We start from the raw sequence: 25,805 nt of genomic DNA, 5'->3' as shown, positions 1-25,805 counted from the left end.
TCAGAAAATTCCTGCAACAAGATCAAAAAGTGTCTTCTGCAAAAGCTCCCACTCAAATCTGGATTAGTTCAAAAAACCCAACAATGCACAACTGAAACCAAAGGTGATCGAGCTCTGATACCACTTGCAAGGAAGTTAAGTAGTGGAACAACTTCCTGCACTAAACTTTAGAGGAGGGTAATGCAAAATTTTTTATAGATCATCACAACATTTACAGAAAATCAAAATAGATATAATAACATTCAAACCATAACACAGTGATTTACATGGGGAAAACCCTTTCGAGAGAAAAACCCCAATCTAAAAGCTGCCTAATATATTATTTCGCAATCAAAATAGATTACAATATACTTGTAGAGAACTCTCTTCACAGGAGTGCCACTAATAAGAGATTTAGAAGTAACTCAATAGCCATAAGACTCTTACACACAACCTCTATCTCACACAACTCATATATAGGAGATACAATACAACAAACCATCAAACGGTATTACAAAACCATGGGATAAGACCATCCAATAAGGTGTAGCCAATCTTATCTCCCTTCTAGATGCCCTATGATGTGTCCCTCCCTTTTTACAGCTCTTTTATGTGTCTGATGTATTTTATAATTCCTATTTCAGGAGTACAAACATTTAGAGGCCATAACTTGAGAACCGTGTCTCCTATTGATGAATTGTTTAAAGCGTCAGAAAGCTCTCGAAGTTCTATATTGCCTCATAAATAACTATGTTGTTTATGCCCACTTCTCAAGGCATTTCAGGGCCGCTAAAGTCCTCAAAATCAAATTTAAACCTTTCATTGGACCCTCCAAAATGGAAAATTTAATATCTTCAAAACTAGCTATGATCTTGTGACATAACTTTACCAGAATGCTATATGTATCCAACCAGAAGCTTAAAGGAGAATTTCAAACCATTTCATGCTCAAATGAAAACTTACTATAAATAGTAACCTCATGTAAATGCAAGGTTGAGACACCATTTTTCCAACATTATCATACTTCAATTTCCAAAATATTTTAGCTGCTAAGCTTTCTTGATCATTAATAGATGTCGGCTTATTCTTTGGAGATTGAGGACAAGATTTTTTATTAGAAGAGGAAGGATTGTCATCCATTATTTTAACTTTACCACTATCGATAAGTTCTTTTATTGAATTTTGAAAATCGGCACAATCATCTGCATGGTGATGATAGGTTTGATGAAATGAACAAAAAGGAGTTTTTCAAGAAGAAACTCATTTGTGAGCACTAATGGCTTGTTGTCTTGCAAGATGATTTTTGAAGTCTTGAATCCTAAAGAGTTTATCCATAGGAGATTTATTATCATTTCCTAGGCCTCTTGTGGTTATTTGTGCGGGAAGGTTTATAGGGACTTGAATTCCTTGTTACAATTTTCCAAGTCCTTGTCCTCTTAAACCTTGTTTTGATATTATGTTAAAGCCACTCCTATAAGTATCTTTTAATTGAGAAGGCAAGGGAGCATTATAATAAATTTATTTGAAGTTTGTAGTGTAAGTATGTTTAGAAGGAATGAAAGGATTAGCAGATGAAGGGGGAATATCTTGTAAAGGAGGATTTTCCTTTCTTTCATCATGCATATCCTCTTTGGTAGATTGGGAAGGAAGATCCTTATCATCTAAGGCCTCATCTTTGCTTAATGTTATATGGGGAGAGAGATCACAAATTAAATGCATGCCATCATCTTCTCTAATTTTTTAATGATGTTTAAGATAGGCTCTAGGAGAATGAGGATATAGAGAGATGGAAACACCAATATTCTGATGTTGCCCCCCTTGCGCAAGGGTATGTGTATGAGAAGAGGATGGGACCATGCTTATCTTCAATGCTTGCTCTCTATTAGAGAGATCTGATGGACTTGAAAAGCACTAAGAGGGGGGGTGATTCAGTGACACCAAAAATAAAACTACTTCAAACACTAACCGGTAGATGAACTTAACAAAACTTTTAAACACAATGCATGCAATCCAAAATGATATAACAACATCCACAATAAATAAAACATCCACCATAACACAAGTGTTTGTACGTGGAAAACCCAAATAGGTAAAAAACATGGTGATATGGAACTCACAAGTTAACTATCTACAGTAATAGATAACTGACTAGTTAAGGTCTACAAAGTGCTCTGCTAGGAGTGAATCTTGTTAGAGATCCCAAAGCTTGATTAAAAGCTATACCCTGTAAAAGGTAGTACCCTGTTAGGAGTAACCTCAGTAGAGGATTTCTGAATCCAAACTAATGGATCACCCTGTTAGAGGATTTGAACAATGAAGCTTGTCAGAGCTTACTTGGTTAGTGGATTTTGATTCTACTATAATTGTTAGAAGATGACATGATTTGTTTGATCTCTTTGTGTAGCACAATACTTGCTTAATCAGATCCTTTAAAAGCATATTCAACACTGCTTCTCAACATATTCTGCAACTTAACACTTTTGCCTTCGCACATAACATATCACTTTTGCTCTCAAAATAATTCATTGTGATGTCAATAAATAGACATTTAGATTTCATGTCGGCCTCAAGAAATAATAACACAATTTCCTAGGTGCAGTGTATCTAGTCAAGTGATCATAACTCATCACAAAAAATACTGCCAAACTGTCGGTGGTGATAACTCATCACACAGTCTATGAATACTGGTTGGAACACTTAATACCGGTTAGAGTTGCACTGCTTGTCCTTGATGCTTCTGAGATAGTCTCCACTGGATCTTCATGTTGATGCTAAGACATGTATAACCAAGTGGTTATCTCCATGCATATACCAGTTGTTACCAAGTACCGGTTAGAAATAAACATCTAGTATATTGGTTGTAGTATAAACAACTTGAAGTCATACCGGTAGACAATATAAACATATGTGTATGTATGTGTTTCATCAATGACAACATATGATGAATTCATTACAATCATCATCAAGCCAACAAGATCATTGATAGTAGTATTAGCTTTTTCTTCATTCACATTAGACACCCTAGGAGAGGTACAAAATATTTTAGGTGATCTACGTATGAAATGCATTTGCCCAAAAACATCACCATAACACAACATATATGAAAATGAAAGCTTTGAGATCTAATCTATGAAAAGGAATCAACTTGCAAATCAAAAAAATGCAATATGTCCAAGTGCTATGAATCAATAGAAGTAACATGAAGTGAAAGAAGCCATTATCCAACACATGATTATAATAAATGTATGAAAAAATCAATGTAATCATATGTGAATTAACAAATAGATCAAGTCCATTAATTTTTCATGATTAATATTGAGATTTAAGTCCAAGCCAATTATTCGAAAATAAATTAGGATTTTATAAAACCACTTAATTTACTTAAATTGATGAGGTTCAAATTTGATTGATGATTTTTTTTTTTTTGGAAAATGTGAAATGAAAATTTGAAAAATGAGAACTTGAAAGTTGAGATTTGGAAATTGGAATTTGAACAATTAAAAATTTTAGAAAAATGATTATTCAATTTTTTGAAAAATTATGCAACCTCCTAGGAAATTGAAATTTGTAATTAGGGCCTTGAAAATAACCTCTTAATTTAAATTTAAAATTACCTACTAGAGGATTTGAATTTACCGAAGAAAAAATTAATTTTAAAATTAGGGCTTTGTTAGATAACCTCTTAATTTTAAAAAAAAATTGAAATGTTGAAATTTGAGAATTGAAAGAATTAATTTAATTTTTAAAATTAGGGCTCTTTTAAGTAACCTCTTGATTTTTTAAAAATTTCAATTTGAATTTGTGAACAAATTAAATTTAAAATTAGGGTCTTGTAGAAAGGACCACTTAATTTAAAATTTAAATTTGCAACTAGATCTAAGATTGGAATTTGGAATTTGAAAAATTGGAAAATGCACAAGATTAATTTAAATTTAGAAATTAGGGTTTGTTTAATTAACCACTTAATTTTAAAATTTAAATTTGAAATTTAAATTTGATCCAAGGTTACAATTTTGAATTTGAATTTTAAATTAGCAACCAAATTTGAAGAGGGAAATTCAAAATTTAAACAACCCACAAGCTCAATTTTAAAAATTTAAAAATTAGGGTTTTTGAAATTAACCACTTAATTTTAAAAATTAATTGTGAAATTTGACTTTTAGATGAAAATTTGAATTTGTAAATTGAATGAATTCTTAGATCTGAAGTAATTAATCCAAATTATACAAATCACAAGCTCAATTTTGAAAATAAAAAATCAGGGTTTTAATGAAATTAACCTCTAAATTTTTAAAATCTGCAAAGAAATCAAACTTGTAAATGGAAATTTAAATTTTAAATTGCATACATTCAGATCTAAAAAAAAAATCAAAATTAATGGTGTAAGGATTTGGGTTCACCAAAATGTAATGTTGAAAATTGGGAGCTTAGCCCATTCTCCACTTGGGAAGTCTGAAAGATTCACCAAGCTCAATTTTCACTAGAGGAAACTTTACATTCAAAAGAGGGGATGAATCTACTCAATCCAATCCCAAAGGATACAAGGACTGAATACTAAGTAGATTAATTTAGATTGGAATGTGTTTGACCATCTTTTGTAAGTTGAATAAGTAAAGTGTTGAAATTGAAGACAATGTATGCAAAAATAGCGAGCTATGGATTCACGAATTCAGTAGTGCATTTGGATCTAAGAATTTTGAGATGAATTGGAGCTGCTCTACAAAACTAGGCAAAAGTTGCAGGGATAGTGTGTCCGGACAGGGGTGCCCTCCTATCGATCCTCTGAACTTTCCATGCATTGAAAAGGGTTTTTTCGTCTCCATGAATAAATCTTAATTCCAAAAGTACAACTGTGCATCTGTTTCTTGCACACAGAAAGAAGAAGAAAGGGGTTGAGAATAGGGGTTTGCCTAAGTCAAACCTCAGTTTGGAATTGACCTTGAATGAAATACTACAAATTTTTGAAATAAATGATGAAAATGTATACCTTCAGATCTGCAATAGATGATGATGATGCTTTTCTTCTTGAATGAAATCACATATGTTGTATGAAATGGCATGGACATGATAAAAGCCTAATACACAAACATGCTTGCAAATGAATGAAGTAATGTTGCTCTAATGGATAGATGAAGAATATGCACCCTTGAGGAATGCTAGATGATGAATGCTTGAATGTTTGAGATCCAATTCCACCTTAATGAATGTATGATCATCTATCGTGTGTTATGGTGATATATCCAAATGAGAGTGGAAGACCTCCTTATATACTTGCCAGTTGTTTCATTGTTTAATTTTCTGATAGAGGCCAACATAGGGGATTATTTCCTGCTCATATTTGAGATGGGTCCAAGGGAGAGAAGCCAAGCTAGGTCTACTTTAAGGGATCCCAGGGTACCACACCCTGTTCCTACCCTATTTTGGAGTAGGATCAAGGTGGCCATGCAAGGTGCAAGGAGAAAAATGAAGTATGGTTGGATAGGGGAGACAAAACAGGTCCTAGTCAAGCATGGGGAAGAGACCAGTAAGGTGAGAGCCCAAAATATGGTCAAAATTGCAAGGGGTGCAATTTTAGGATGCAACAGTATCCAACATGAATCTCCCTTGAGGTAATATCTGGGGAAATTTCCACTCAAACTCTCATTTGAACTTGACCTTTCTAGAACCCATGATTTTCCCTTCTACAATTCCTAATAAAATTCAAAACTACTAATAACCTAGCGACATGACTTACTTTAATATTAAACTAATACATATCTATTTACCTAAATTAATGCATAACTAAAAAGTTGGGCTCTTGGTACATACCTATGCCACTCATAGAATCACCTTCGGATGTCAATGAGAGTGCAGGTTGTTGTATGACTTCTCTTTCCTTCATGCATCTGTTCCTGTAAATTTGGTATTTTGAAAAGATATTTGGCTTATGATTTTCTTACTGTTATGTGCTTTACTCACAACCCATAAAAATAGATAGTTATAGCTAAGGATGGAAAACATCATGCGAAATTGTTCTGCAAAAATCATTATACATTAGGGGGGAATTAAAAAAGAATAGGACAATATTTATGATACTAGTACTTTAGTGTCAGAATGCATATTTCTCTGTGAGCATGACGCATGTTTTATGTTTGCTCCATATCATTCTCAACTCCTATTAAAACTCAAAGTCTAACTCAACTCTTGGATGTTATGCGGGTTGCAGGATGATTTGGTTTCCTTTTATCTTTATATTTTCTATCTCCAAGCTTAACCATAATTAATTGATGTCCACTAAAGAAATTCTTGTAAAAGATCACATCAAGAATAGTCACTTCATCTAATGTCACTCATGATTATTTTCTCAATGCAGATGATTTCAAAAATTGGGAAACTATTTCATCCTTGAAACTCAAAAATCTATAAGAATTATTTCCCTATTTCTCCACTCTCTACCACTTGACAATCCTTGCTTCATCTTTTTTCTTAAGTGGTATGAAAGGTATCAGGAATTTCATTATACTCCAATTTCTTTCCGCAATATTTCCTTAGCCCAACTGTTATACTCCTTCACTACTCACTATGGCCCAGAGGGAAAAATAGGATTTATTTCCACTAACCCCCACAAGTTTTACAACATCCAAAAGATAAATTTTCTTTGCCGAACTGATCTAGGCTTAACTATCACTCCTTTTAAGCACCTTTTGCTCACCTTTTTAGAATATTTTTGTGAACTCATCTTTTCTCATAATTCAGGGGGTTCCCATTTCTCATGGAATTGTTGGCAGGATGGCAACAACAATGCAGGAAAACTGGGGGGGGTGAATCAGTTTTCACCAAACTCTAGCAAATTAACCTTAATTACAGATCTGATCATGAACAACAATAGAAAAGATAAACACCACATCAACAACTCACATAACACATGGATTTTTGACGTGGAAAACCCGGTCAAGGGAAAAACCATGGTGGGAACTTACTCACAATAAGATGACTCTGCAACAGTATGTGTAAATATTACAATGGGGAATACACATGCATTCAGGCACACTGCTCAAAAATAAGAAGGGCTACAACCCAAAGGAAGGATCAATTCCTTACAAAGATCAGAAAACAATCCTGATTACATGAACTAAAAGAATAGAATCTCCAAATTCTTGATTACAGTTTCGGTTAAGCAAATTGTTTGCACAAAAACACTTCTCTGGTCTTCCACACTTCCAAATGATAAATTCCCTTGCTTTCACATACAATATACTATCAAATCATAAAAATTGTTAGGATAAGCGGTGAACAACTGAGAGGGGGGGGGGCTAAGTCAGTTGTTAACAGATTATAACTTTTAATCCACAATACAACCTTAAACAAATCAAGTACCGGTAAGGAACAAATACCAGTAAACAATACAACTTAACAACTAACCAGATAATCAATGCAAAGAAACCATACCACATAACACCATGATTTGTACATGGAAAACTCGGAAAGGGAAAAACCACGGTGGGAAGCCTACCCACAGTCAGATGATACCTCTAAAGAAAGTATGTGTTACAATGAGGGGCCTACACTTGCAGGAAGGCACACTGCCTAGAGCATACTGCTCATTACAAAAGAGTCTCACTGACTATAGAGAGGCTACAACCTTCTCAAGATAAATGGACAATAATCTAATAGAGTGAATTGCTAGAAATAACATCTACCATGCCTAATTACAGTCCCGGTTAAGCTCAATGTCAGAGGACTAAATCCTCTTCTGAATCCAATTCGATCAACTCCTCTGCCTGAATGATATTACAATATTCGCACATTAGATTCCTTGACCATGACCTTTTCAATAACCATGATACTTTACAAAGAGTTTCTATCTCTTATTTATACAAACCCTAAGGCCTAAACCAATTAGGTCAGCCACCTAAAGATATTACAATAATATCATTACAGAATTCCTTATTGCAATGATATGCCATGTCGGCTTAAGACCAAAATAATAATAAAATATCCATAAATCATCTCGAATCATCCAAGTAATGTATAGAGTACATGCTAGCATGATACCAGTCCATAACCTAGATAGGTACCAAACCTATTTTGGGTCCACCATGCTAAAGCAATGTCTTCAATCATTTGAAGCATGATCAACAAACATATTCAGCATCCTGAAATTCTCGAAGAAGCTGCACCAACACCAATTATGCATCTAGTCACGATTCCTCAATGAAAGCTTTGTTGGTAAAGCCTTAAACCAGTGTCAGTAAGGGTTTACCAGAGTGTATGATAACATCCAATTTCCAAGCCAATACCAACTGACCAAAACACGCTCATGGAGCATATAACTCATGAAATCCAATATACTTCACTGATCCAAAGATGCCAGAAGTGTTAACAGATAATCTCTTCTGTCGGCAACACTAGATCTTCTACTAGTAACCAAAACTTGTTTGTCAGTAACCATCCAAATCAACTAGTGTTGACATCTATGACAAAACATCAATGCAAAACATAATCAATTAATCCATAATGCCAACAAAACATAACCGCGGACACATAACTAGCATGATTACATCACCTATTTATACAATTCATCAATCTTAACCTCAAGGTCGAGTCAACACATAAGACCTAATTACATAATTGCATCACACAATACATAAATCCATAACTGGACCAATACAATGTCAACAAGAAAATAGCATGGACCCAAATGAAATCCTCAAACACGCAACACGCTATACCACCGAATATGTCGCATAACATGAAGAATAACATCGGACCAATAAAATCTTCAATAACATGCACCATGATCAACATGGACCACCAAAACGCATAGTACATGATTAGAGAACATCAATAAGCAACATTAATTCCACCACAATTACCACAACAACTTAGATAACAAGATTCATCATTAACACCATCACCGAAGCTCAAGAACACCAACTGAAAAATTGAAAGATACACTTGCCAATTTCTAAATCATGAACCATCTGATCAGAGGACATACATGAACATCCCAAACACTCTCCAAAATATGCAACTCAAGATATCATCATTCTGAAGCAATATGGATCAAATACCAGCTAGAGTTGTGGTACTTCTGCAATACTGATCACTAAAAAACTAATCCACATACTGGACCACACAATGTGACCAAATCACCACATAGAATAATAAAAATCATACTAAATCAACTAGAGATAATTATCTCAAAACCCAATAAGCTACATCATCACATCTACAAAAGATCTCCAAAACAACTCTTTGCAACATAGGAATATGTTGACATCAATGACAACAACATATCCCAACAACTCTAATATCCAAAAATCTCCCCTTTTGGCATTGATGGAAACATATGAATGTGAAAAAAAATCAATGCAAAGAAAGAAATCAACAACCAACAATCTCCCACAAAATAACAAGGATCATTTGCCCTTGAGACAAACAATGCAAAATACTTTAGGGTTTCTCACATGCTCTTCTCCCCCTTTGACAACAATGCCAAAGACATATATAAATCATTATTATCTCATGCATCTCTCCCCCTAAGAAGGAAAATATCTCCCTCTTAGCATAAAATCACAAAAATCAACAACTAAACCACTCACTAACTACTCCCCCAGAGCAACAACACCAACTCATCAATCCAGATATCAAGATAAGTTAGTGAAGTCGATCAGATCGATACAACTCAATGCATTTAGTTCACAGCAGGAGGGGTAATCACCCCTAACTTCTCTCTCAAATATATAAATATATCTGCAATATGTTCCTTAGTAGGTACATACTCCAATTTGACTTCCTTATCACTAACTTTCTCTCTCAGAAAATAAAACTTGATTGATATATGCTTTGTGTTAGAATGCAACATTATATTCTTAGAAATATTGATAGCACTAGAATTGTCATACTATATAACAGTAGGCTCATGATAAACAACTCTAATATCCTTCAGCATATGCTTCATCCAAACTACTTGAGTACAATTTCTAGCAGCAGCAATGTATACAACTTCTGTAGTAGATAAAGAAATAATATCTTGCTTCTTACTTGTCCAGGAAACCAACTTCTTTCCCAAAAAGAATTCTCCACTAGTAGTGCTCTTCTAGTCATCAACATCACCTGCCCAATTAGCATCATTAAAAGCATTTAGAGTGAAATCATCATCTTTTAGGTACCACAAACCATAATCAACTGTTCTATTCAAGTATTTGAATATCGTCTTCATAGAAGTAACATGATTTTCCTTTAGATCAACTTGAAATATTGCAACAAGACATACAACATTCATAATGTCAGGTCTAGTCTCAGTCAAATATAGTAGTCCACCAATCATAGATCTATACAAGGTCTGGTTAGCCTATGACTCATCATCTTTTGATATCTTACATCTAGTTACCATAAGGGTTCCAACAGGTTTGAAATCATCTAACCCAAACTTCTTCAACAATTCCTTCACATACTTAGATTGAGATATGCAAATACCTTTATCAATATGTGTAATTTGCAATCCCAGAAATAATGTCATCTCACCTATCATAGACATCTCAAATTCTTTTTGCATATCATCAACAAACTTCTTAATCAAATCATCATCTCCTGCAAAAATAATATCATCAACAAAGATTTCAACAATCAAAATATTATCATTATCAATCTTGAACTACAAATTACTATTAGCAGTACCTTTACAGAATACCAACTTCATCAAATACCTGTCCAATCTATCATACTAGGCTCTAGGGGCTTGTTTGAGTCCATACAATGCTTTCTTCAATCTGTATACCATGTCTTCTTCATTTGTTAGTGAAGATCCATCTAGTTGCTCAATGTAGACTTCCTCTTCCAATTCACCATTCAAAAAGGCTGACTTAACATCCATTTGATATACCTTGAATTTCTTATGAGCAACATATGCAAGAAATAGTCTAACAACTTCAATTATAGCTAAAGGAAAAAGTCTCCTCAAAATCAATACCTTCTATTTGTGAATATCCCTTACATACCAGTATTTCTTTGTTTCTAACAACTTATCCATCTTCACTCAGCTTATTCCAGAACACCCATTTAGTACCAATTACATTATTTTCCTTAGGTCTTATAACAAGTTCCCATGTTTTGTTCTTTTCAATTTGATCTAACTCTTCTTCCATAGCTTTTACCCAATTCTCATCTTTACAAGCTTCAACAACATCTTTAGGCTCAATTTTAGAAATCAAACATGTCTCTTCAACAACAATTCTTCTCTTAGTCATCGCACCTTTATTTTTATCACCAATAATCTAATTCTTTGAATGATTTAATCTTACATACATAGTGGTGTTTTGATTATTCTGATTCTCAGGCTATTGAATCACTCTACACTTGATTCTCAGGTAGAAATATATACATTTACTATCTCTACTAAATCACTCTACTTCATGCTGAGAGTCTGCACTTTCTTTGTAGTAATATCTTTGTTGGAATCCAAGAACACTGAGAGGGGGGGTGAATCAGTGTTCTACCAAATCTATCAATTTTAACCTTATTAAAATATGCATAGACCAATCAATATATCGATACATATAGAATTGAAAGAAGTAGAGAAACCAATAAGCCAATCACACAAATGAATACCATAACACAAAGATTTATACATGGAAAACCTCAAAGAGGAAAAACCACGGTGGGATTTGTGACCCACAATATCAATCCACTAGCCATATGAAGAGATATTACAAAATATAGGGGCCTACACTTGCAGGAAGGCTTACATACTAGAGCACACTGCTCAATCAAAAAAGGAGCCTCACTGACTACATACAAATCTAGACTACAATCTGAAGAAATGATTGAACTACAAAAATAACATCTTCTATGCTTGAATACAGTTCCGGTTAAGCTCTGTCTGTTCCAGTATGAAACACTAAACCCTCACCGGAAGAACCCTTACATAAATATCCTCACATACATGATCTCTCTCATATGTTTCACATCTCCTCTATATTTCATAACCTTACACACACATCTATATTTCCATATTACAAAATAATATAATCAATTGACTTGTATACCCCTTTACAATCTATCATGCCTTGTGTCGGCTTATAAATATAATTACAATATGAATATACATGTCATCTCAATAACATAAATACATGAATATCAAAATAATTTCCAATGCCAAATCTCCCAAATGATGCTGACCTCCAATACTGATAACTTGATTCTAAACCATATTAGCCTGCATTGCCCGTAACCAAAGAAATCTATCCAACCTTCCGGTGTCGGTGCCAATGACGGTGAAGTGTCTATGAAGTGCATGCCAGTACATAACTAAACCAAAATACAAAGCTAGAACATGTTGCCATGTTGCCAAAAATGACAACATATTGAAATCAACCAATTGAGTGTCAATTGCCAACAATATGCCCCTTTGGCATTGATGGCAACACTCATGTGAAAAATGATCATGGTTTCCATCTACCGGTTTCATCCCAGGCCTGCTCCCCCTAAGTTGAATATCCATCTAAACAAAATACTCTATATCTCCCGATGCCAAGAATATATTTTTCACCTTTACTCCCCCTTTGACATCAATGCCATCAAAAAATCCAAAAAAATACCAAAAATCGGGACGAATAATGAAAGACTGTACAATGAGTATGTCCCAAAATAACTTACCGGAGTTGAATACACTTGAAAATTTCTAGATAGGCTTTCTCCAAAAGCTCTAAATAAGTATCCCAGCTAGATTTAAAAGTGCCATAAATAGATACAAGTCCATTTAGCATATGGGCATTTGACTCTTTCTCATTTAGCTCTACTGGTGTGGGCTTACCAACCACATCTATACGCTCCTTATGTACACTTAATGAATCCAACCGGGGACTCACCAATCCTCTAAGACTTCTAGCTCTCCTTATGATTTTATCTTTTTCCCTCTCAAGAGAAAAAACTTGGGCTTCCAAAACCAAAATCTAACCATCAATAGATGTAGTCAATGAATTCAATCTGTCAAAAGAATTGACTATACCTACAATCTCCTCCTGAAATTCCTTAATCCTTTTATCTGTCTTAGCTATGAGTAAACCTATGTTACAACATACTCTATAAATACTAGTACGTTGCCTCAATGCATTATCAATCAATTTCAACTTATCATTAATCTCCTTCCTCTCTGACTCAATCATTTGATCAAATGTAACTCTCTTTGCCAGCATAAAACTCTCCAGTGCTTGTCGGTTTGATATCTGCTGCAAGGACTGAAAATCCTTTGAAATGTGTTCTATGATTATCTTAAGCTTATTGGATGGGCTAACTTCATTGTTAAATTTGTACTTTGGGGCAAGTCTATGCAAAACAGTGATAGACTAATCAATAACACCTTTATCCATATATCCTTCCTTCATAATTTTCTATGCAACCATCATCATGAGTTTAGTGTAACTCATCTCGGTAATGCTTTTATTTTCAACCTCCAAGGTGTCAATTGACAACATTGATGGGATGACTACCGATTCCTTGTTGGATTCCCCTTTCTTCTGCTTTGATGGTTTAACTTTTATAGTTTCCTCACTTGCACCGGTGGCTTCACCACTTGGTGCAGTCTCAGTAACTACCAGTTCCACCCTAGGAACTGTAACCTCATCTTGTACAATCTAATTTGTAGGACTATTATCCTCAAAATTAGTAACCTGTACATTTGCAACCTTTACACTCTTTGTATCTACTGATATCTCAACATTTTCATGTACATTTGTATCTACTGGGGGATCAATATCAACTATCTTAATGTTTTTCAAAATTGAGGGTGAAGTACCCATATATAATACCTTTACCTTTCCCTTCAACCAAGATGTCTGCAGTATCTGTCTTAGGTTCTAGTGAAGTATAAAAACCACGGTTTATTGCAAAGAACTTAACCCATGCCTTGTGTGTCTCCTTGATTATCTCATTGACCCTACCTAACATAAGACTAATTATTCTATGCTTACTGTGAAATATTTTCCTATCTGCAATCTCAATTGTCCTGTCCATCTCCTCTAGGGTAATAGAAACACAAACAGTTAACAACTCTTGAATCTTTATATGTCTGTCCTCTTCCATTGCTGATAATCTTCTAGCATCTACAATTTCATATAACTGTGCCAGTATTTTGTCTTCAATTTCTAACAAGGCTTTCTTATATATATCCAAATACAACAAAACTACTTCCTCTACTTCACTTTATTCATCATTATTTAAATATTCATAATAAAATTGTACATTCTTTAACATGCCACCTTTAGTAGTTTCATCATATAATTCTGTACAAGTCTTCGGTGGAATAATAGTTACATTACCAGATTCAAGTGCAAGATTAATGTCATCCTTCTTCTTTCTCCTTCCAGTACTAGATGGGGCTGAAGGTGTTTCTTTTGGTGCTCTTTTATGTGCCGATACCCTAATAGAAACTTTCCTAACTAGTTGCTTCTTTGTCTCTTCCTTAGTCTCTTCAGTTTTCTTCCTTAGTATCCTTTTGAATGCCAAGGGTGTGTCATCATCAGATCCAGACTTTTCTACAATAGGCTCAATGAATATTTCTAGTTCTTTCCTCTTCCTACCTTTCTCCAGAACAACATCAATTAATACTTTGATGTCCTGTGAAACCTTTTCAACAAATTTACCTACCTTTCCCTTTTGCTTCTCTCTCTTCTTCTAGTTGAACTCAATTTCAACCTCTTGCTTGTTCTCCTTAGTAGTACCAAAGGTTTTAATAGTTTCATCAACAGGTGCCTCAATTAGATTTTGTGCATAAGCATCAACTTCATAACTAGTTTCATCTTTCTTGACCATGAAGCATATCTCTATTGAGTACTTCTCAACAATGTGCTTTGGAACCCTCACCCTAGAATTCACAACCTTCTAAAATGCTTTAAAGTAACCTCACACTTTGTCATCTCTTTGACTACCTAATGTAGCAATTGATTTTTTTAGTTGCCTCCCTACTGTCATCTCTCTGACTACCTAATGTAGCAATTGATTTTTTTAGTTGCCTCCCTATTTGGATATCGAATGCCCATTTTTTCTTCCCAAAACTGGGAGTCTCATTGATGAAAAAAAACATTAAAATGACAATTAGGTTTCCATACCAGAATGTTCCCTTCTTTTCTCCTTTGATCTTTCCTAAGTTAATCAACAATTCATCCAACATCCAACCACATAGATCTAACTTCTCATTCTCCCTCATCATTTTATGAGTTGCATAAATGCAGGAGCTAGAAATAGAATTCAGTCAATTTGATTGAGTTACCTTGTAACCGATGACCATGCTTCTAAATCTGATATATGTGTCGATAATAGTACTAATCCTCATTGATCGCTTATCTGATGTTGTGTCGGTGATCTTGTTGACCTGATCATTAGAAACCTTCTTCTTCAAACATTGTCCAACCTGTGATAAACTGGTGATTGCCCTGACGACCTCCTTCAAAATCTTATATGGTCTATCTAGCCAGATAAACTCTCCATGTACATTTCTCAAAACATATCTAACAATTTCATCTTCAAATTTTGGAATATCCAGAATGCGGGTAAATCCTAGATCCTCAATATGTTTGTATTCGGACTTAATCATTCTAGAATCTCCCATTATCTCACTCATGTACATGTTCTTAATATGACTCATTCTCAAATCCTCAATATGACAATGAATGTAAGCTCTTACATCTTCAACATACACTACTCCTTCTGAAACACAAGGAAAAGTGCCAACCGAATCGTCCAGGGTAGAAACATGCAAATATCACTTGAAAATTGGCCTGAGATGGTCCTTGACCTCAGCTATAGTAGGATTTTCAATAAACATAGGTACAAATAATGATCCCTCTTCCATGAATGAACATAAATACCTATGAATAGCTACCGGTGAAAAACCCTAAAGAACTCTTCCAATCGCTGGTGAAATCACTCAAGATGATATTGATCGCACTGAATCGCCTTAGACTTCCTTTGAATCGCTCTGAATCACTCTGAATGCAAAGTGATTAGAAATGAAGTGAATTCAACCTTTTAACCTCCAAGAAACCCTAATCCATCATTGATATTAATGACTTCCAATGGAAGATACCAAATCTTGATCAAACATCTTCATGCCGGATAAGCATCTCCACTGTCTGGAACATCTTCCAGAACCTCTTCTCGGGGCATATGCAACATTTTCAAGAATTTTTCCTAACTCCTAAGGCATCTGCCTTAGTTATTGGATGAGTTTCCTATCGGTACAGGAGAATCCTCCTCTGCCAGTTGAGTAACCGATGCATTTCCATCTACTAAATGTTCTTCTGACTTCCTAACCCATCTCTGGGTATGATCTTGCTGAATTTAATTAACCTTCTCTTTTCCTTTCTCATTTGATTCTTCATTACCAACTAGTGGATTTCTACTTCTACATAACTTAGCAATATGTCCAACCTCATTACATGCATAACATGTAACATTGTTCTTTTGAATTGCTTTTCTAAAACTAGTGCAATTGCTTGACCTACACTAATTAGCCATATATCCAAATTTTCCACATGCATAACATTTAACATTCATTCTGCAAACTTCTTTCTTATGACCATACTTATTACATTTAGAACATTGACCGGGAATAGAATCAGGGTTTTGATTTGCTCCAATTTTACATTGCCTAGCCATGTCACCAAATTTATTACAAACAAAGCATCTACCATTGAATTTATAAGCATTAAACTGATTTAACGGTGCCTTATGGTTTTGATCTTTATTTTTAGTACTGAAAATCTTTCCTTGTTCAAATCTAAGTCCACTAAAATCTCCATTCTGTCTTTGTCTCTTCAATAACTCATCAAGTTGTGTTGAACTAATCTTGAATTTTTCTTTATACTCACTTGCAATAGTTAGATCATCTCTCAAAATTATCATTTGTCTCTTAAGCTCTTGTTCATTACTCTGGGATTGTACTAAATCAGTTCTCAACATATCATTCTCATGAACCAACCTGCCACATTCTTCAAACTTGTTTTTCAGAGATACAACAATATTTTCTTCCTTTTTCTTCCAGTCTTCAATCTCCTTAGACATCCTTATAGTTATAGCTTGCATCTCATTCCTCATAACCATTTTCTCCTGACTTGGATTGAGACATCTCTCATTAAGTGCATCTTTCTCATCATTATCCTTATTCTGCAAAAGTTCCTTCCTCCTAACCTGGACAAATGACAACCTCTCCTGTAGGACAAGAATGAATTCCTGAGAAAAATTCAATTCATCTTGTAGCTTCAAGTTCTTCATCCTTTCAGCATCATAATCTTCAAGTGCCACCTCAAGTTGCTTCTCCAAACTCATATCCATGGATTCCAGATTTAGGATCTTCCTCAAGCTATTTAACTTCCTCTGAGGCACAAGGCTCTGATACCAATTGTTGGAATCAAAGAACACTAAGAGGGGGGGTGAATCTTTGTTCTACTAGATCTATCAATTTTAACCTTATTAAAACATGCATACACCAACCGGTGTACCGATACATATAGAATTGAAATAAGTAAAGCAACCAATAAGCCAATCACATAACTGAATACAATAACACAAAAATTTATACGTGGAAAACCTCAAAGAAAAAAAACCATGGTGGGATTTGTGATCCATAATATCAATCCGCTAGCCATATGAAGAGATATTGTAAAATATAGGGGCCTGCACTTGCAGGAAGGCTTACAGCCTAGAGCACACTGCTCAATCACAAAAGGATCCTCACTAACTACATACAAATCCAAACTACAATCTAGAGAAATGATTGAACTACAAAGATAGCATCTTCTATGCTTGAATATAGTTTTGATTAAGGTCTGTCTGTTTCAGTCTAAAACCCTAAACCCTTACCAAAATAAACCTTACATAAATATCCTCACATACATGATCTCTCTCATATGTTTTGCATCTCCTTTACATTTAATAATATTAAACACACATCTATATTTCCATATTACAAAATGATCTACTCAACTGACCTATATATCCCTTTACAATCTATCATGCCTTGTCTCGACTTACAAAGATAATTGCAATATGAATATACATGTCAGCTCAATAACATAAATACATGAATATCAAAATAATTGTCGATGTCGGATCTCCCCAATGATGTCAGCCTCCAATACTAATAACCTGATTCTAAACCATGTCAGCCTGCATTACTAGTAACCAAAGAAATCTATCCAACCTACTGGTGTTGGTGTTGGTGTTGGTGTCGGTGAAGTGTCTATGAAGTGCTTGCCGTACACAACTAAACCAAAATACGAAGCCAAAACATGTTGCCATGTTTCCATCAATGACAACATATTGAAACCAACCAATTGAGTGTCAATTGCCAACAATCCTGATCATTAGACTCATAATTAAACTCACCGGAGGTAAATTCTCCTCCTCTATCATACCTCAAACACTTCAACTTCAATCCAGTCCATGTCTCCACTTTAGCTTTGAATATTTTGAATTTCTCTAGTGCTTCAGATTTCTCCCTTAGAGAAGTGACCCACATCATCCTAGAATAGTCATCAACCGGCAACATAAAGTATCTATCTTCCTGCAAGATTCTCACTTTAGAAGGTCCATATAAATCAGTATACACAAGATCTAATAATCCATTAGATGTATACTATTTTCTCTTGAATGAAATTCTTGTTTGCTTTCCCAATTGACATTCTTTACATACCGGATTAGTAGGATTCACTATCTTAGGCAGATCTATAATAGCTTGAGTAGAACTAATCTTAATCACGTAGTCAAAGTTAACATGACACATTCTCCTATGCCACAACCAACTCTCATCAATGTGAGCAATCAAATAACTTTTCTCACTAGAATTTAGATGAAAGATATTACCTTTAGTCTTAGTACCTGATGCAATCTCTATACCAGAGCTATTCTAGATCTTACATTTCCCATTCTTGAGTTGCAAATCATATCCCTTATCAACCACCCATCCAACACTCAAAATACTATGCTTCAAACCATCAATATATTAAACATCATTATTATACTTACCATCAAGAGAAATAGAACCTCTACCATAAATTACACAAGATTTGTTGTCTCCAAATCTCACTACACTACTATCATGTTGGAATCAGGGATCACTGAGGGGGGGGAAGTCAGTGATCTACCGGTTAGGCTATTTTCTGTCTTAACTTTAAACCACCAGAAACATACACATGAAACTAAAATGTAGAAACACAAAGCAACCAACCACAAAATCATAACACTAGGATTTTTACGTGGAAACCCAAATGGGAAAAACCATGGTGGGATTTGAACCCACAATATTATTCTACTATAGCCAGTAGCAAAAAAATATTACAATATGGGGAATGCACTTGCATTCAGGAACACTGCCTAGAGCTTGCAACTCATTTACAATAAGGGCTACAACCTTAGAAGGCTCACTTCCTTACAAGTCAATTAGAGTCATGTATTACAATGAATGAACTCCAAAATAGCATCTACAATGCCTCGATGAGTTTTGGTTAAGTGCCAAATATTTTGACTGTATCACCTCTGTTGTTCTGCTTTGTTTTTCCATGTTCTCTGTCTCAGTTAGCAACCGGATCAAGAATGTGCATGTGAAACTACGCTACAAAGGATTATCAATCACCACTCGCTTGCATACAATCATACCATACTCTAAAAACATCTTCCACATCAGACTTATATATCTGCAATCACAAAATAGATCATTCATCAAGTCAGCCTACTAATGTAACGTGTAGTCATATGTTGGCTTGACCGGATCACCAAAGATAAATTTGGATCACCAAATTAATGATAAAATGTTGTCTCTATGTTGGCCCAATCAACTCATACATGATTCATAACACTGCACATCGGGAAGCTTCCGGATCAAAACTGCTTTGATCAAACAGAAATAATAGTTAACTAGCTACCAGATGACGTTCGCTTTTGGATATCAAGATCTGTGATTACCGGATGGGAATCTCATGAAGATTTTCCATCAATGACAACCCTAAACCATTAATCAAGTAGTAGAAGCCACCATATAAGTATCAATTGCCAAAAAATCTCCCCCTTTGGCATTGATGGCAACAGTCATGAAAAATAGCTAAGTAATGAAAACCTATACACCGGATCAAAGGAATTTCTAAGGATCCCCCTTAGACAAAGAATTTTGAAACATGTAATTACACTCTTCTTCTATACATTTTTCACCTTTATTCTCCCCCTTTGACAACAATGCCAAAGACAAGGTTCTTTCCAAAACTTATACAAGGATACCTATCGAAGACTTTACAAGTACTTAAAGACATTAGCAAAAAAGGTCTTCTAAAATCCTAGGTGAGTGTCCCACCCACTCTTCAAGTTATTCAAAACTGTGATGAATACACTAAATGTGTATGCATAAATCTCCACCTCCTTCTATTCAGATGGAACAGGTTGTCCCATAACCTGCATACAATCAACCTTATTACTCAACATGGTGTCCAATTGAGGGGCAATCAAATTCTAGAGTTCACCAACTCTCCTTAAAATTCTATCTTTGTTCATATTAAGGCTCAAGATCTGATCATTTAGAGCCAACATCTTCCCTTCTACACTACTGGTCAGAGCTACATTATGGTTAAAAGACTGTGATATACCAACAAGTTTTCCCTAGCAAACACTTATTCGCTTATCTATGTCTACTGTAAACTTTGGCAAAATTAGACAAGACTTATATATTTTTCCACCTTCTGATAATGCATCTAATATAGTCTGCAAAATTTCATTCAATCTTACTCTATCATTTTCTATCATTATTCAAAATGTCTGCATTCTTACCTCCTTAAATCTATCTAATAGTCGCTTATTAGTAGATTTCTCCAAAGAAAATCAAAATTGGTATTTATATTTTTAATTAATTGAACTAATTTACCAGAGGGGCAAGAATTAGGATCTAACTATACACTCAGAGCCACCTTTTGTAACACATCAACAGACATCAAAATGATTTTTTTGTCTTCAGACTATGATTTGACAAGATCTTGACTGACCTGTGCCTATATAGTAGTTGCAAGCATCAACTTCTCTATAGGTGACATTTGTCCAAGATTTAGAGGACCAGCTAGATTGATAGAGATTTGAGGTGGGGTCCTTATGACTACAGGAGTGTCAATTTCTAGATCAACAACTCCTTTTCCCTTGTCTACCTTAGCATCCTTTACCTCTACTTTCTCAGGTTCCTTTTCAGCTCCATCCCCTTTATCTTATGCACTGGTGTTGCCACTTGGTGCAGTATCATCCTTTTGAATCTCAGGGACTGCAAAAGTACCTACCACTGAAGGATTATCACCGATCTCAACATCAAGGGTTGTGTTTCCTTGATCTTCTAGATGTCCCTTGGTTTGAGTTTCATCCTTCAGATCACCAGAAGCACCTTCTTTTACTTCTGACTGAGAAGACTTAAATGAGTCTTTATACAAAGGATCATTCTTTATGATTCTTCTCCAAATATCTTCAGCCTCCTTTCTCACCTCTTCCACCTTACAAATATCAACCTGTTCACCCTGTTTTTGCTTCTGAATTCTTTCTTGTTAGCTTCCTCAATTATCCTTTTAGCCTCATCATGGGATACATAGGTGCAAACATTTATCAATTCTCTTTACTTCATTTCCTTATCAATCTTACTAGCTATTAGCCTTCGTGCATCAATAATGTTGTATAGATCCTTAGGGATGCTTTGCTCTAGCTCAATTAAAGCTTTGCTAAAGTTATGTAAATACAGAACAACAACTTCTATAACCTTTCTTTGATCTACCAGTTAGGCTATTTGTTGTCTTAACTTTAAACCACCAGAAGCATACACATGAAACTGAAATGCAGAAACACAAAGCAACTAACCAAAAAATCATAACACTGGGATTTTTACAAGGAAACCCAAATGGGAAAAACTAAGATGGGATTTGAACCCACAATATTATTCTACTATGACCAGTATCAAAACAATATTACAATATGGGGAATGCACTTGCATTTAGGAACACTGCCTAGAGCTTACAACTCATTTACAATAATGGCTACAACACCAAAAGGTTCACTGCCTTACAAGTCAATTACAATGATGTATTATAATGAATGAACTCTAAAATAGTATTTGTAGTCACATAAATCTGTCCATTTTAATTAAATGAATATTTGCTATTTATTTTATTAATAAACCCACTAGCCAATAGTTAATTAAATTAACATTTAATTAATTCATCTTCAATCATTCACCTATTAATTAAATAAATTATTTAGTTTATTTCAATCAATTCATTAAACCAGATTCACAATCAATTAAATGAATAAATCATATTTATTTAATTTTAATCCCCTTTCCTCTTTTAAATAAATAAATAAAACATTTATTTAAATCATTAAATCCCCCCCCCTCCCCCCACCTGCATTCTCCTACAAATGCAAGTTGCAACCACAAGTTGAAATAAATTAATTTTATTTTAATTTAAATCCTATTTTCCATCACCCACCAAACCCACTTGCAATCCTAAATCCCCTTCTAGACCCTTCTAACCACTTTCTAATCATTCCTAATTATCCTAATCCATCCACTAAATATTGTCACATTCCTAAGCAACTTGGAGTCACTTCTCAAAGCCTTCAAAGTCTTTGAAAAGCATTTAATGATTTATGTGTTCAACAAGCTAACCACTAATGGCTCTTACATGACCATTAATGGCTCTTACATAACCATTTATGGTTAAAACCACTTGCTCCCATGGTTAGAGAATTTACCTCTAACTCAACCCTCATTTGACCCATGGGTCTCTTCAAGTATTTATTGCTTTGACCATGGTTATCCTCACTAACTCTTGCACAAGAGTTTATCCATTGGATAAAGACATTATTTATTAGATAATGGCTTTATTCTTTCAACTCAACATTAACCTCACCTCCAAGTTAACCATCAAGTCATGTCAAGCATTTAATGTGTATTCCCTCTCCTCTCAACCCATCTCTTGTTGACATTTGTCATCTTGGGATTGGGTTGAAAGTCCTCACATGGATCATAAACCCATCAATCCCGACCCTTGTTGAGATTGCTCAATCTCAACCATCCATTTCTCCATTTTACCTATAAATAGAGCTCATTTCTTTATAATCCAGATCCTGAAAATTTGTATGCATCTAACTTATAGTGAATTTTAGAGAGCATTTAGCATAATCATCTATATTTGTCATTTTGGGATAAAATTAATATTAGATAATTAGATAATATATCATTTTAGTTTGTTCACATTTGCATTCTCATAATCATCCATTTTACAATCTTGAACCTCCATAAGACATCCAGAATAGTGCAAAAAGATACTGAGAGCTACACTCATTTGGGAACTTGGAGAGGAGAGGAACATGAGAGGAGAAGCTACAAGCATGGTGGAAGGCATTTGTTGATGCCTTATTGCATTTGTTTTCTTTGTTAAATGCTCTATTTTTCTTTTAGTGTCTCTCTTGATATGCTTGCTTAGGATAGTGTTTGATCTTTGATTTTCTAACACTAACAATTGGTTTCTTGCTTGTTTGTTTGTGTTTGTCATCCTAACCATCCTTTTTGCAGAGCATCATTTGGTGAACCCGACATGAATCGAAGATGCAACCTCCCGATATAATTTTTTTGAAAATTACTAACTTTTGCATGTTTTAACTGACACATAGGTTGTGCTTTAGTGCTTTTGTTCACACTCTAGCACCTTCAAAATTTGGTACTTTAGCGCTTTTGTTCCTAATAATAGTGCTATTGACCATTAAATAGTGCTATCGTATCTATTTTTAGCGCTTTCAGCTCTCTGTTTGACAGAATTAATTCTGTCTAACAGAGTTCTTTTAGCACTTTTGTCTCTTTTTTTAGCACGCTTGCATTTCTTTTGGTGATTTTGATTGTTATTTAGTGCTTTCGTGTTAAATAGCACTTCTGTTTTCACACAGAGTAGCACTATTGTAACAAAGAGTTGTAAAAAAGACTTTTTGTTACTGAAAAATCAGGATTTAGGCTTGTAGAAGCCCACCATAATCATTTTTGGTTAACTATTTATCTCTTTGTGTAGGTTTTTAAATTAGATTAGGAAGTAGATTTACTTTTTTTACTAAATTTTTCAAAGTTGGCTTAAAAATGAATTCACTTTTTATTTTAGTTTAAATAAACTTCACATTTCTATTTGGGTATAAAAAGAATTACATATTTTGTTTGGGCTCATAAAAAGAATCTCATTTGCCAAAGGTAAAAAGAACCACAATTTCAAAATCCAACAAATTTCTTTTTGCAAGATAGGAGCAAAATCTTTATTTTGGTGCTTAAAATCAACAAAACAAATTTCATTTCTTACGTCAACTTAAAGAAATGACAATCCACACTTCGTTTTGGGAAAAGCTTAAAAAGAGAAAGCCATTTTTCCTTCAAGTTCAAAGTGATTTTACTTCAAGAAAAAACGTGTTCTCAATTCAGTTGACCAGGATTTCAAATTCTTAGACTACAAAACATTTTGCCTTTGAAGTTAAAATAACACAATGATTGTTGGAGCAACATCTCCAAATAGTTAGATCACATTGCAATGAAAATCAGTTAAAAAGAACAAGTGTTTTCAGTGATTGGCATGCTTGTGCAAAGTTTTGTCGAGTGGTCCTACTTCTAACACACACTATCCTCTCCCTTAGCTTTCGTGGTCCCAGGTGCAAGAGAAAAGTGTTAGTAACACTCAAAATTTTATCTTTTTAAGAGAGGCCTGCCAAGAGACACATTGCTCTTGGGAATGACCTCGTGCGGTAAATCCTTTGAGCTACTATAGAAATCAGGTGTGAGTAAAATTTGTAGCCTTGGGTATAGTTGTTCCTATAGTGTAACTTGCCGAAAGGACATATGGGCCCCACCACAAGTTACAAGGCTCTTAAGTGAGTCATTGCAGAATGAACTTATGTCCAAAAACATCAAACATTACTAGACACCTTTTTTTGTAGAAGCCCACCTGTTCTATTGATTGAGGATATTTGTGAAAAGTTCAGTGCAAGAGCATAGATGATTTTGCTCCCAAGATACTCACCATACATATTTCCTTGAGTAGAAATAGGGCTTTTTGAAAGGCTACTTGTAGCTTGATAAAAGTGGTGGCTCCCGCATCATAGGGATCATCTATTTGTTATACTCATGCAAAACTTAGTATATCACATCCTTACTCGCCATGGCGGGATTCATAAGGTATGTAGTACCAAAGTTGAAGAAATATCAAGATTTGGGCTGAAATTATCGCAACTGGCCATTGACCTTAGGGATAAAGTGTGTTTGAAGTGTCTTCATTCTATGTCAGACCAATACAAATTTGAGCCAACTTAAGGCTTTGGAAACATCTAAAATATACTTTTTAAAAAAGGGGTCAAAAATTTCAAAGATTGGGTTGATTTAGACCCATACCTATTTGTGCCTTTTGAGGCAACATTATTGTGCTTGTGTGCTTTCTCTGTTTTCTTGTAAAGGAAATTCCAAACAAATAAAACCAAGTACTTCATCCAACAATTTTTACATCAACATTGACCAAACATCAAACAAAAGTGAAACAAAGTATCAATTTGTATGACCATCACTCACATTTTGAGAAATGCGAGTCTTCATCAAAAGATCACATTGAAAAAGATATCTTTGAGTTCAAAAGCTCTTATCAAAAGAAGGAAAATTTTCTATATCAATAGACAAATTTTTCTCTCACACTGAGACTTGTTGCATCATATGCACTTGTATCTTCAAGGCAAAACCAATGAATTTGACAAAGAGCCTTTGAAAAATAGAGCTTTTACTCAACATAGAGCCTTAAGTTATCATAAAACAA

Source organism: Cryptomeria japonica, chromosome 3 (assembly GCF_030272615.1).
Source record: "Cryptomeria japonica chromosome 3, Sugi_1.0, whole genome shotgun sequence".
In the NCBI taxonomy this organism is placed as follows: domain Eukaryota; kingdom Viridiplantae; phylum Streptophyta; class Pinopsida; order Cupressales; family Cupressaceae; genus Cryptomeria; species Cryptomeria japonica.
This window is presented reverse-complemented; position numbering follows the sequence as displayed.